The sequence below is a fragment of the Salarias fasciatus genome, chromosome 5, assembly GCF_902148845.1.
Source record: "Salarias fasciatus chromosome 5, fSalaFa1.1, whole genome shotgun sequence".
Lineage (NCBI taxonomy): Eukaryota > Metazoa > Chordata > Actinopteri > Blenniiformes > Blenniidae > Salarias > Salarias fasciatus.
In genome coordinates, this window is record NC_043749.1 from 16,263,183 (window position 1) to 16,276,343 (window position 13,161).

Here is a 13,161-nt window from a genome sequence, read left to right on the forward strand (position 1 = left end):
TTATTAGCCACTTTTCTTTCTATTTCTTGAAATTCTGAGTGATCGCCTCCTGTCAAATTTGTCTAAGTTGCTTTTTTTTTTTTTTTTTTTTTTACAATAAAGTTCCTAAAACAAAACTAATCCTTACTCAGGGAGTCATACTGAATATTTTTTGGAAGAAACCAGAGCACCCGGAGAAACCCACAGACAGACGAGGAGAACACATTCAGGCCCCTGCTTGTAACAGGGATGGTTTTAGACCCTGGGGAGTCCCCAAAGAAAGAACACCAGCAGCTCCATTGGCTCCACTGGTGCATAGACCACAAAATGCAATCCTGGAAGCCCTTAAAGGTGGAGTGCAGGCAGCGCTCACCAGTTCAGCACTGCTTACAGCATCTATGCACAAGTAGAGAGAGAGAGAGAGCTGCTGCCACTCCATAGATCCCCCAGGGTCCAAAACCACCCCTTCATTGAGCTCAAATATAGTCCTTGCTGAAGCCCTTCAGAAGAAAAATGCAACTTGTTCCAAATTCCAAGTTCCTGGTCCTATTTCAAGTTCAAGTAATACGCAAATACCCCAAAAATACATCGTCCTCTCTATCCCTATATGCAATATTCAAAGAAAAATTGTACTGCTGCTCCCAAAATCCTTCCAATAAAACTACAGACAGGTCTGCTGCATGACCACACCCTACAAAAAAAAAAAACTTTGAATAGGACGATCAGATCCCTCAGTGGCACAATCATCTTCGTGTATCAATGTGGTAACAACCTGCTCTACATCTTTCCTGGATGAACAGACTTTCTCGTCACTAATTTTCTGCATTTCATTACTATACCCTTGTTCATCAGGATCCTCTTTCATTTGCTGATAATTGTGGCTCAAGACATCATCTGCTTGTTCAGCTGCCACAACTTTCATAACCTCTTCAGATAATTGCCTTTCATGTTCAAGCTAATCAGCCTCAGACTTTCTCTCTTTAGAAGCTTTCATGATCCTATAACCCACATAAAAAGCAGGGGGAGCCAACATTAAACCCACTGCTACAGGCGCGCTAACACAACATTGTCTTCCAAAAAACATGGTTGCCTGGTTGGAAAACATTTCAAACAACAACAAAATAAGAATCTGTTTTTGAACGCTAGTCTAGTCTGAAGACGACTGTCTGAGACTGATAGACACAAACCCCTCTGGGTGACAGAGGGGTTTCATCTTTTCAGAATGGCTGACATCACCATGCAACTGCTCTGAGCTCCAGATGACTCCACAGTATAAATTGTTCTAGTTTCCTCCTCTAATCCTCATCCTTTATTCTTATTTTGTACAATTTGCTATTTTTATATTAGATTACAAGTATGTTTTGAATCTCTCCTCTTTCGAATAATGCAATTATTTGTTGTGGTGGTAGTAATAAAAGTATTAATATAATATTATAAATAACATCGAAATATTCTACAAATATGAAGTTCAAACGTTCAAATGAATATTTTTTTTGTCAAATGAAGCCTGGCTGAGCAGACAGCTGAGATTTTTTTTTTTTTTTTTTTTTTTTGTGCGTGTTGGGGGGGGGCGTTGACGCTCAGCTCTCGTTCCAACTCTCTTTCTCGCGATATTTTTCTCTCACGGTTTATTGACGAGCTAATTATCCAGATGGGACTCCTGTAGTAAGTGTCCACTACAGGGAACAGGGCTTGTCCGTTTGGAGAACTACTTTACATCTACTGACAAACGGATTCACAGATTGTAACCACAGCATCGCACCCGGACGTCCGACTAGCGTCAGTGAAGGTCGGTGTTTCTCTATTTTTAATAATTATTGCATCTGCTTGATGTGGAGCATGAGCCATCTCTGATGCTGGCGACATCCTGTGCAGTGATTTATGATGTTTTTCACATCACAAGACAAACCAATCCGCATGTGGACTGTTGTGAACACGCGAAATCTGTCTTCATTCGCAGTCAATAGGAAGAGTCAGTGAAGGCTTCAGTTTTAGTCCGTTTTAGTAACATTAGGTGTTGCTGTTTTGCTGGATAACCACCAGGTGGTGCTGCGTGCTGGGGCACACCACCATGTCTCCAGATCACCAGGCACATTGTCAACTCTTTATTTCAGCTGAATGAAATCAATGAGCATTGATTTGAGGGAGGGGTAGTCCATTTTCCTTTTAGGGTTTCCCTTGCAATAGGGGGGTGGCCCACAGGACACTTTGTATGAGCTGGAATAGGGATGGGCTGTTTTGGTCGTTTTGAGGGCAACAAAAATGTTGTCTTTTCTACCAAAGGGCCAAATTTTAAGAAATCCTCCCAACATTAACACCTAAATTGGTGTTTAAAAAATTGTCTGTTGAATTGAAATGCTTGCCTCTTTCAGGACAATGGCCTTTGTCTGAATTAAAAAAAAAAAAAAAACTGTTCATAAAGTCACAACAAATCACTTCTTTGATGGTCTTAACAACAGTGTGTGTTTCAAGCATTTTGTTTTCAATTGTGTGTGTTTGTGTTTCTGCTCTACATGCTTCACGACCGGAATACTCAGGGGGTTTCCCATAGCTGGAAGCTTCCCTTAAAGCTCAGAGCAGATGCGTATGCAAGGCAACTTGATTTTTAAAGTATATTCAGCATCAAGGCAATCCAACCCCCAACAAACTGCAGAAAATCAAATGGAGATAACAGAAAATAAATGCAAAATAAAACCATTATCAAAAACATGAAAGCAAGCTGCAATAGGAGACACAGAGCAACAAAAAAAAAATCAACAGTTGATAGGCAGCAAGAAACAGGTTTTCTTGATAAAAGGACTTGTGATGACTGTTGGTGCATTAAACTAAAAGCAGCTTCTGCATGTTTAGTTCAGACTCTGAAAATGTAAAGAAGGTTGGATCCAGACAGCCTGAGAAGACTGGCATGTTTCATTATTGTTACGTTTCCCCAAACCAAAACCTAAGTAAATTAGGGTGGGCGTCATATTAAAGGGAAACTAACAAAGAAAACCACAACCAAAAGAAAGAAAACTTCCACAAAGCGGGGTTCCAAAAGGACGTAGTGTGATCTCCACACTACCCCCCACTAAATCTACAAAAATGATAGAAGGAAAGATGTGGTGGGACAACTCAAGAAACTGAACGGCGTTTCTGAAATAAATTATATCTCTTTAGTCAAACTTAAACACTCAAATACTCAGACAGAGGCCACCGGTGGTGTAGCCTCTGTCATCCCAGAAAACCGAACTGAGGCAAAACTCACTCCTCTTATAGAGACCCGCCCCTGATTATGAGCAGGTGTGGAGTCCAGCAGGTGAGGCTCGTTAACCCTGAGTCTCCTCTCAAACAAAATACTAAACAATTCCCTTTTAAATGTACTGGAGTCAAAAATAAAAATATATATTATCAAATATTTTCATCACACATAGCAAAAAAATAAATAAAACAAAGCCAAATTTTATATTAGGCCGAAACCATACATCACCTTTCAGGCCATTTATGATGTTTAGTAGTAATAGACAGAAAACCTGAAAAAGTTTTGTTGTCCCATCCACAGTTAAACATTTAAATAGTTATTGAAAATGTAAAATAAATAAATAAATCACACTGTAGTCTAAATTACACAGCAGAATAGGTTTCACATTGCACCCCCCCCCCCAAAAAAAAGAAAATATAAATACTTGTGTTGGCAGCAAATCACACCAGAAGCAGATCAAAATTGTCTTAAATTTATTCTGTCAGTCTTTAACTTCAGTCAACCCAACCAAAGCTTAATATGCTCATAGTTCATGTTAAGAAACAAAGAATGACATGTTAATGGACTTTTTTTTTTTAGCATATTTTATTTTACAGCACTAAATACACTCAACAAAAATATAAATGCAACACTTTTGTTTTTGCTCCCATTTTTCATGAGATGAACTTAAAGATCTAAAATTCATTCCAGATACACAATATTACCATTTCTTTCAAACATTGTTCACAAATCTGTCTAAATGTGTGATAGTGAGCACTTCTGCTTTGCTGAGATAATCCATCCCACCTCACAGGTATGCCACATCAAGATGCTGATCTGACATCATGATTAGTGCACAGGTGTGCCTTAGACTGCCCACAATAAAAAGCCACCCTGAAATGTGCATTTTTTTTGCTTTGTTGGAAGTCTGGGGACTCAGAACCAGTCAGTATCTGGTGTGACCACCATTTGCCTCATGCAGTGCAACACATCTTCTTCGCATAGAGTTTATCAGATTGTCAATTGTGGCCTGTGGAATGTTGGTCCACTCCTCTTCCAAGGCTGTGCGAAGTTGAAGAGAACACCTCTCCAACGTGCCAGACGCCATCGAATGTGAACATTTGCCCACTCAAGTCTGTTACGGCGATGATCTGGAGTCAGGTTAAGACCACGATGAGGACGACGAGCAAGCAGTTGAGCTTCCCTGAGATGGTTTCTGACAGTTTGTGCAGAAATTCTTTGGTTATGCAAACCAATTGTCTCAGCAGCTGTCTGAGTGGCTGCTCTCAGATGGTGAACCTGCTGGATGTGGAGGTCCTGGGCTGGTGTGGTTACACGTGGTCTGCGGTTGTGAGGCCGGTTGGATGTACTGCCATATTCTCTGAAACGCCTTTGGAGACGGCTTATGGTGGAGAAATAAACATTCAATGCACGAGCAACAGATCTGGTTGACTTTCCTGCTGTCAGCATGCCAATTGCACGCTCCCTCAATGCTTGCGACATCTGTGGCATTTTTGCTGTGAGACAAAACTGCACATTTCAGGGTGACCTTTTATTGTGGGCAGTCTAAGGCACACCTGTGCACTCATGGTGCCAGATCAGCATCTTGATGTGGCATACCTGTGAAGTGGGACGGATTATCTCAGCAATGCAGAAGTGCTCACTATCAAACATTTAGACAGATTTATGAACAACATTTGAAAGAAATGGTTATATTGTTTATAATGAATTTTAGATCTTTGAGTCCATCTCATGAAAAATGGGAGCAAAAGCAAAAGTGTTGCGTTTATGTTTTTGTCGAGTATACTTTTCATTATTAGCGCATTAACACTGTCTCACACAGTCATTCACGCATTCATGTAAGGGTCTGTACACCATTGGGAAAAACTTTGGGTTTCAGTGTGTTGAAGGACATTTATGTGGTCAGGGTGAGACCCCCCCATCCTTGCATTTGGAAGTCCACCAGCTCTTTCAGCGAAGCCACAACTGCCCCATGTCTATAGGAAAAACACAAAGATTAATAAAAAGCTCCACACTATAATGTCATTAGTCAAGGAAAGATTTACAACATAAATTAAGGTATGATTGGGTTTTTTTTTATTGTTATTTTTTAATTGAGACTTAAATTAATTTGATAAGAAAACAAACATGGTTTGTCTATAAACTAAAGTTTTTTTTTGGTTTTGTTCATGAGTGGTTAAAAGCTTAAACACATGTGTTACATTTTGCATTGAAGCTTTGGGGCTCTTGATCAGCACCATGGACAGCTCACTGCACTGAAACCACTGTTCAAACAGGCCTGATGACAACATGGTGGAGGTTTCAGTTATGGTGTCCACTTATTTTTAAAGGACTTTTGAGGTAATAGCAAAGCTTCATTCAATTAATAATTACCTCCTTAACTTCTGCTGAATTAATGACCTTTAATACAGCTGATATATATGATCAGGGCAATTAGCATAACTCTGTATAATTAGTGATGAGTATACCAGCAGAATACAAATGTGGGAAACAATGGAGCTTCTTATTACTATGCTGAATACATTAGGCAAATATCAGATCATCTTATCTTTAGCTTGGTTTTTGGTGTTTGCTGAAAGAAATTACATCAATGTGAGGTGTCAGATTTGATCTGACATAAGCTCACTAGTGAAATGAGTTGCTTTTGATGGAGATGTATTGTCTCAACAATAATTATCTAGACTGAAATTTAAGCCAAATGTGAAATCCCATCTCAGAACAATGAGAAAATAAACATATTTATGTCAAATAAAAATCCCAATTATTATTAGAAACATCTGAGCAAAATCTTTCTTCTATAATGGGTGATTTTAGAATTGTTCAGCTGTTTTTGGAGAAGGAGAAAGAAGATGAAATGGGACGATCCAGAGACAAGACACACACAGAGAGAAACTTCAAACTCCACACAGAAAGGGGCCTGACTCAGGAGTGTTAACCGCAACTTCTTTACATAAATTACTTGTGGCAAAGTCATTTTAAAGGTTGGAATGACATTTTTGAACTATATTCAAAGTCCCCGTAAGTCATTTTGACTGTCACTTCAGGCATAATACAAGTGGAAGGAAGATGTTACCTTCTTATTGGACCACTTATCATGTCATTATGACATTAAACTGTAATTAATGAATAAATAGCTTTTTTTTAAGATAATGTGCTTTTTATTTTAAATGAAGTTAGAAGTGACATCTGTGAACCACTGGATTTAACTGAAACTCTGAACCCGAAACAGACAGAAGATCCAAAGTTGTTGTTTTTTTTGTTGTTGTTGTTTTTTTTTTTTTTTTGTTTTGTTTTTTTTTTTTGCTAAAGGGATATACAGCAGCAACTGCCCCTTCCCAAAAATGAAATGAGTCACGTTCAGAAGAAAACTGATTTAAACAAGCTTGGAGATGATATTTATCAGCCTCCCTCCTACACTGCTGGCCAGCAGGCACTGTAATGTGCAGCCAGCCTGGTTCCCCATTGGCTCGCCATAAACCATGAGATGCAGCGGTGGGCGGTGACCGAGAAATCGTCACAGTGCCTGAGTGTGTGATGTTCCCTGCTGCTTCCAGCTTTACACGCTGCAATGATGGGAAATGAACCTGCCCTGGCTTTCCTTAAAAGGAAGAACAGAGCAGTGTTCGATCAGAAGTTAATTATTTGCTGTAGGGCAAGCGAACAGCGCGTCACATCCCCCCCTGTGCTATAACACCGCAGTGGCTGATTTACACAACAGAAAATATTTTTGCCTTGACTGCAAACAGACAAGAAGGTATATGATCTTTTTATTTGGTAAGAAAACTAATACTGGTGTGAGCTTTCATGTTTTATGTCTTGATTGTTCAAATAAGAGAAAGCTATTTTGTTGTCCTGCAAGTATACTTGAAACTAAACAAAAAATAACTAAAATATAAATTCCTTTATGTAAAAACCTTAAGGATAATAAGTTTAATCAAACATTAAATTTTGTTCTTTTTTGAAGGGGGGAAAAACTAGTCATTTCAGCTCACCCTTCAGTCATTCTTATGGTGGTTATTCTAAGTATTAGATTAAATGCTAAAAGTTATCACTACTTGACTTAATGCAGAAAAATTGCAATATGACAATTCACTGTTGTAGAAAAGTTTTTATTTAGAATTGATTCACACATTCTGTAGTGTTAATATTGTCTTTATTTTGTTAGCTCATAAAGCTCAAATGCTTAAACTCAAAGTCAAAAAGAAATATCTGTTTAGCTTTACTCTGTCTTGTCCTGCATTCTGTAAGAGTTCATTAACATAAACTATTTCCAAGCAATATAGTTAATGGGATACAAAGTGATTCCCCTCCAGCCAAAAATTCGCAACCCCTCCCAAAAAAAGCTGCATAAAAAAGCATCAACATAATTATTAACACTTCCTCTGTAACAGCTGGTGAGCCTCCACACTCAAGGGTATTTGGGAAGTGTAGTTAATCCAATGATAATCTTGAGCGTGGTTTACACATATTATCTCTTTAATTGCTACGTGTGCTGTGCAATTATACCGTCACCAATTACATGGCTATAGTTTACTAGCCTGTCTAAGCATTTGGTTTCCCTCTAATAGATGCTCTTAATCAATGCATGGAAGTGAAGCCAACAAAACATTCACTAATGGACTTTCCCTTGACATAATGAATTAATTATGTGTTCGAAAGGTAGATTGGTGAAGTGTAATGCAGATATAAGCTGTACAGGAGTAAAGTTAGTCAAGATAAATCTCCGATGAGGATGGAAAGTGATGTAGTTGAAGGTGTGTGTGTCAGGGGGTCCACATATGTCTATCCATTAAAATTCTGAGCGTGTCCTCCGGTGTGAGTCACCCCCTCCCCCCCCCCCCCCCCCCTTCCCCTCCCCTCCACCCCCCTCACACCACCACCCACATATAGCTGCAGTCACCGCCTAATATTACGCCTCTGACATCACGCCGGCCGACAGAGGATTCTGTTTCTACGGCAACCTCCTCCTGACTCCTCCCCACCTCGTCTCCAGCAGCCATCCACCCTCCCTCCCTGCCACCTTCCGTTCCCCCACCCCGGCACTCTCTTCCCGGCACGGACCATGTGACTTTCAGGAAGGCTTCTCCAAACCTCCCCTTTATTGTTGTTAACCCTCTCGCGACTGAGCCGCTGCCAGAGGCTCTCGACAGCAGGCGGTCGGCTGCCTGCCCGCTTCTCCCAGGTTTCAAAGGAAAATCAGATGCATGGCTAATCTCCCCGCAAGATCAAAGTGATGCTTGATCTAAATGTTGGATTAGCATCTTTTAGAACATGACAGAATGAGTCAATATGTTGTGCTCACTTGTGTTGGACGCTTCGTGTGACTGTGGACAAGATTGGTTTAGAGAGTGCAATATTTTAATAGTTCAGTTTTATTACCAGTAGATAGATTAACATATGATTGCTATTTCTGCTTTTTTTTATGTATAATATGATTCATTTTCATCCATTCTGTCACAGAAGTCACATCCATTATTTTTTTGGTATGTAATAAACTGGATTATTTATTTTTATCAGTGTTGAGGTCTGCATGTCTCCTCCCATTTTTTGTTGTTCTTCTGTGCTACTGATGAGTAAAGATGACTGCCACTTTTATTACTCAGTGTTTAATTGATTCAGGTAATAATCTGACCAGATCAGACCTGTACATTATACAGCCTGCAGGCCACTTATACCCTTTGGCTGCAACTGGCTAAGTTGAAAGTAGTCAATGTAAAAAATCAAGAATTAAATGAAAATGATGACACAGTGTATGTTATTCAAAAGTTACCTTTTATTTTGGTGGGCATTTTGCACATTTGACTATGTTCATCATGATCAGATGAAACACTCAAAGGAATTTAAGAGCTTTACTGATGCAGAGCACAAACAAAAAAGTTTGGTTCACAGTTTCAATTACCGTACTTTATTTACAAGTGTTTTCATCAGTTCAAGTGTTTAAGTAACTTTTGTATCCTCCATTGTGTAATGCACACACACACACACACACACACACACACACACACACACACACACACACACACACACACACACATATATCCAGTTTGTGTAGAGAGGAGTGTGGTTGCTGGTTGTCACTTGTCATAATTTTGATAATGAAATAGCAGCTTCATAATGAAACTGAGTAGTTCAATAACGTCATGCAAACTGACAAGTGAATTATCTTTTTTGTTGTGACACATGCCTCCATCAAATCATCAGCAGCCGCCCTTTAGAAGGTGGGGGGAGAGAGGCAGGAGTGCAGTGGGGGTGGGGACAGACTTTCGGCCCTGCCCCCGGCTCATCCTTTACTCCTATTTAATCAATAATAGAAATAAGATTGAGAGAATATTATGTTATTATTGAGATGATTTTGTATCTCTAATGATTTCTCTTGCACTTTTTCCGAATACAGAATACACCGATAAGTAAATAATGACTTGTAGTAGTCAGTCACATATTATAGTACAGAATAAATTGGTATTTTTACCGCTATGCATTGGATTTTTATGTTTTTTCTAGTGTTCTTCACAGTTTTATGATATCTAATATGTGACAGATCATTTATAAAATAAAGAAGAGTGATTGTGCTGCTTTGAATTTTGAATATGATCTTGGAGATATTATTGTAGTTTTTTTTTTTCCATACATTAGAAAGTTCACCATTTTTCACAAAATCAGAAAACAGAATCACAAATTCCTGGAATGCACACATTAGTGAAAATCATCTAGGAGACAACAGCTTTGTTTTTCATCACTTTATTGTATCGACCTGTTAGATGTTTTTGGTCCATACCAGATTTCTAATTCTGTCAAAGTAAATTGAAAAGTTAAACAAACTCGTTCAAGTGTTTCTCAGTAAGCTTGACTGATACAAATCAAACATTTAGACGACCTCCAACATAAAATAATTTCCATTCTTTGAATGACTCGTACAGTGCTGCCTGTGCAATTGAAGGGATGTATTGAGGAAGATAAGGTGAAATTGTGTTGTTCTTATTCATTAAACACAAGTTTAAGTTTGCATCCTTTTTTTCCAAGTTTAGAAATTAAATTAAAGATCAAGAGCCCTGACAAATGTACACACATTTTGGTGCTTTTTTTTTCTTTAATACGAGGGCAAACCTTCATCAGAGAAAAAAGAGAAACTTTAACTGAATTGATCTCTCTGACGCTGCTCTGATGATTGTCTAAGTGTTTACATGTTATAAATCTGTTCTTGCTGATGTCTTTGTTGCCCTTCTGAGCACCGTAATGTGGGCAGGATCAAATGATAAAAGACATCAAGCAGTCATCCTTCAGAGAAAGAGGAACCTTGGCATCCGGCAGTGATCTCACCTGAAAATTGCCTCATTGGCAAAACCATCTCCTCAACATCCTGGTGGAAACGCTCAGGTCACTTATGTGTGTTTACGTGCACGCGTATGTGCACGCGCACTTGTGAATGGATGAAGTTTATGAATGAATGCCCTTCTTCCTGAGCTGCAGACAGGAGGTGAGATCATCTTGTTGAAATGGAGAACCCCCCCCTCACCCACAGCATCCTCCCTCACCCGACCTCACCCCTCCACCAATGCTGGTTGGCGCCATTCTTAATACAACATGGCTGAGACGAGCAGGAGAGACAGCTTGACTGATGGCGGTGTGGTCCAATATCAGCTTCCTCTAACAGACTGGCATTTTTTTTTTTTTTTTTTTACGGGATATTGACAAAGGCGTGTATGTAGAGACACACTCTCACCTTTACGGTTTGATCAGATATCTGAAAGAATGTCTACTGTTGGTTTTCAGTCAATATGGTGGCGATGCAGAGTGCCAATTATCTTCACTTCTTTTGTTCACGGTTCCTGTAGGAATAGAGTTGAGTGGATGTGATGATTGGCCACCTATTCAGCTGTGTGTGAGTGAGAGTGACAATGAGTAACATGAGAGCCTCTCAATGAGGATCCATAAATAGGCTCTCCACAGAGCCAGGAGCTGCCCTCCCCCTCATCCTCTAGTCTACATCCAACCACACACACACACACACACACACACACACACACACACCCACCCCTCTACTCAAACCACCGTCCCCACCACATGGACCGGGACAATCTGTGTCCACTTGGCAAGCGTCCTGGCCCAGCATCCAGTGTATACAGTATGGGAGAGAGTCACATGCACATTCATGACATTCCTCTCGGCATCCTTCACTGCAGGCTTCTGTTAATTCCCTCCTGCAGATTAGGCTGCGTGTTGCCAAACAATGCAGCACTTTACATCAGCCATTTGGAAGGACGCCACGCTGCGTTTGCATAAAGTCATCCCATTAGTAGACTGATGTTCTGTAGTTTTAGTTTAGCTGTGAAGACATGCACGTGTGTTGTGACAGCAGAATGTAAACAAGTCATTTAATGACCGTGGTGTGTTTGTGTGTTTTTTTGTTTTTTTTTTCAATGCCGGTACTGTTTTTAAAGAGCTGTCACTGTGTGAATTCAAGGTGTGTGTTTGATGAGCAGTGATACCCCACAGCACTCGTTCTCATCTGGTGAGGTATACCACAACAGAGACGGTGTTGGTGGACATCAGAGGAAGCTTCACTGGTCCTTCGAGGGCTGAAGAAGAGCGATGCTCAGCACAAGCTCTGATAAATAAATCATGCACAAAGTTGGAAGAAAAAGCCATAAAATAGACAGACGTGGAGAACATGTGCTTTTCTATTCAAAATGCCTGGAGACACAGTAAAGGGAGATATTTGAGATGGAGAGGGAATGAAAAACCGAGAATGCTTAATCGCATAGAATCTTATTTTCAGCGCTCTGTGTTCTTTTCATGTGATGTTAAAACGAATATGAAACATTCATGAGCTACATTTTTGGCTTGCGTTCTTTTGAATATTAATTTGGGCATGTTATTTCCCATTGAATTATCAAAACAAAATTTGAGCAATGCTGCTGTCAGAAAAGTGCGATTGGATAATATCAGATGATATCTCTGTGTCTGATGGGATGAATTTAATTTATATTCAAAAATACATATGTATCAGCCAACTTGTGCGACAATTAGTCCAGTATTGTTTAGTGTCATTAGTGGGCAAATACGTAGTCACAAAAGAAAAGTTTATTTCTCTTTTTATGTTGAAAACACTCTTACAAAAAGAGGAGAAAAAAATTTCCCTCGGCAGAGCTCAGTGCAGAAAAAGAATGCTGAGAATGACTCATACTGTATGAGTAAATGAGGAAACAAACTTTGGTTTCACCAGATGTCTCAGTGTTAGCAGCCACAGCCGCCTTCTATCATCATGACTGCAAAAAAAAGCAGAGAAAAGGGAAGAAAGTTATTGCAGTGGTGCCCATTCCTGATATGCTCAGGTTTCTGTCAGCCCGTTGTTTTGCCTGTGCGAGGGATTCCCCCGCCGTCTGCAAGCAGCCCGATGAGGTCATCGTTACGGGTTTAAGCCCAGCACGAGCTTAATCTGGGAGATAAGGGCTGGATTTGGATTTAGCACTCAAAAAGGGTCATGTAGCTGCAACTATTTAGACTGGCAGTAAATACACAGCTCAGACACGGGATCCCCAGCTGCATCGTAAACCCACATGTTCCTCAATGTCAGACAAATGGGTTGAAGTCTCTCATCTGTTTGTACTGATTTCATGATCTCTCAGTTGGACGGCGGAGTTGACTACTTGGCATGATGCAGTATTTTTTCTTACTGATCTGTAAGCAGCACAAGAATTATTTCATATTGCATCAAAATATAGTGGTAGTTGTGCTACTGTGATTGTGTTTTAGTTTCAGGAGCCTGGAGATTTATAATTATTAATTATTTGGATTTTTTTTTTAACTCTATAGATGTTTAGTGAGTGGTTAATTAATTTGGTGGAGACCAACCCATAATCATTATTTGCAGGATTACAAGCCCATGTGAGATAGTCAATTTTCTTCCCAAAAAAAAAATAAAAATAAAAACCTGTCCAAAACAT

General features: G+C 39.6%; 1 long non-coding RNA gene across 1 annotated transcript in view; it reads left to right on the forward strand.

The window, feature by feature from the left end:
* LOC115388129 (uncharacterized) overlaps positions 1–4,355 on the forward strand; it is a 10,479-nt gene extending 6,124 nt beyond the window's left edge. Inside the window, exon 3 of the long non-coding RNA XR_003931452.1 lies at positions 4,269–4,355. This is a non-coding gene — a long non-coding RNA (uncharacterized LOC115388129). The remainder of the gene's footprint in view (positions 1–4,268) is intronic.
* The last annotated feature ends 8,806 nt before the right edge of the window (positions 4,356–13,161 follow it).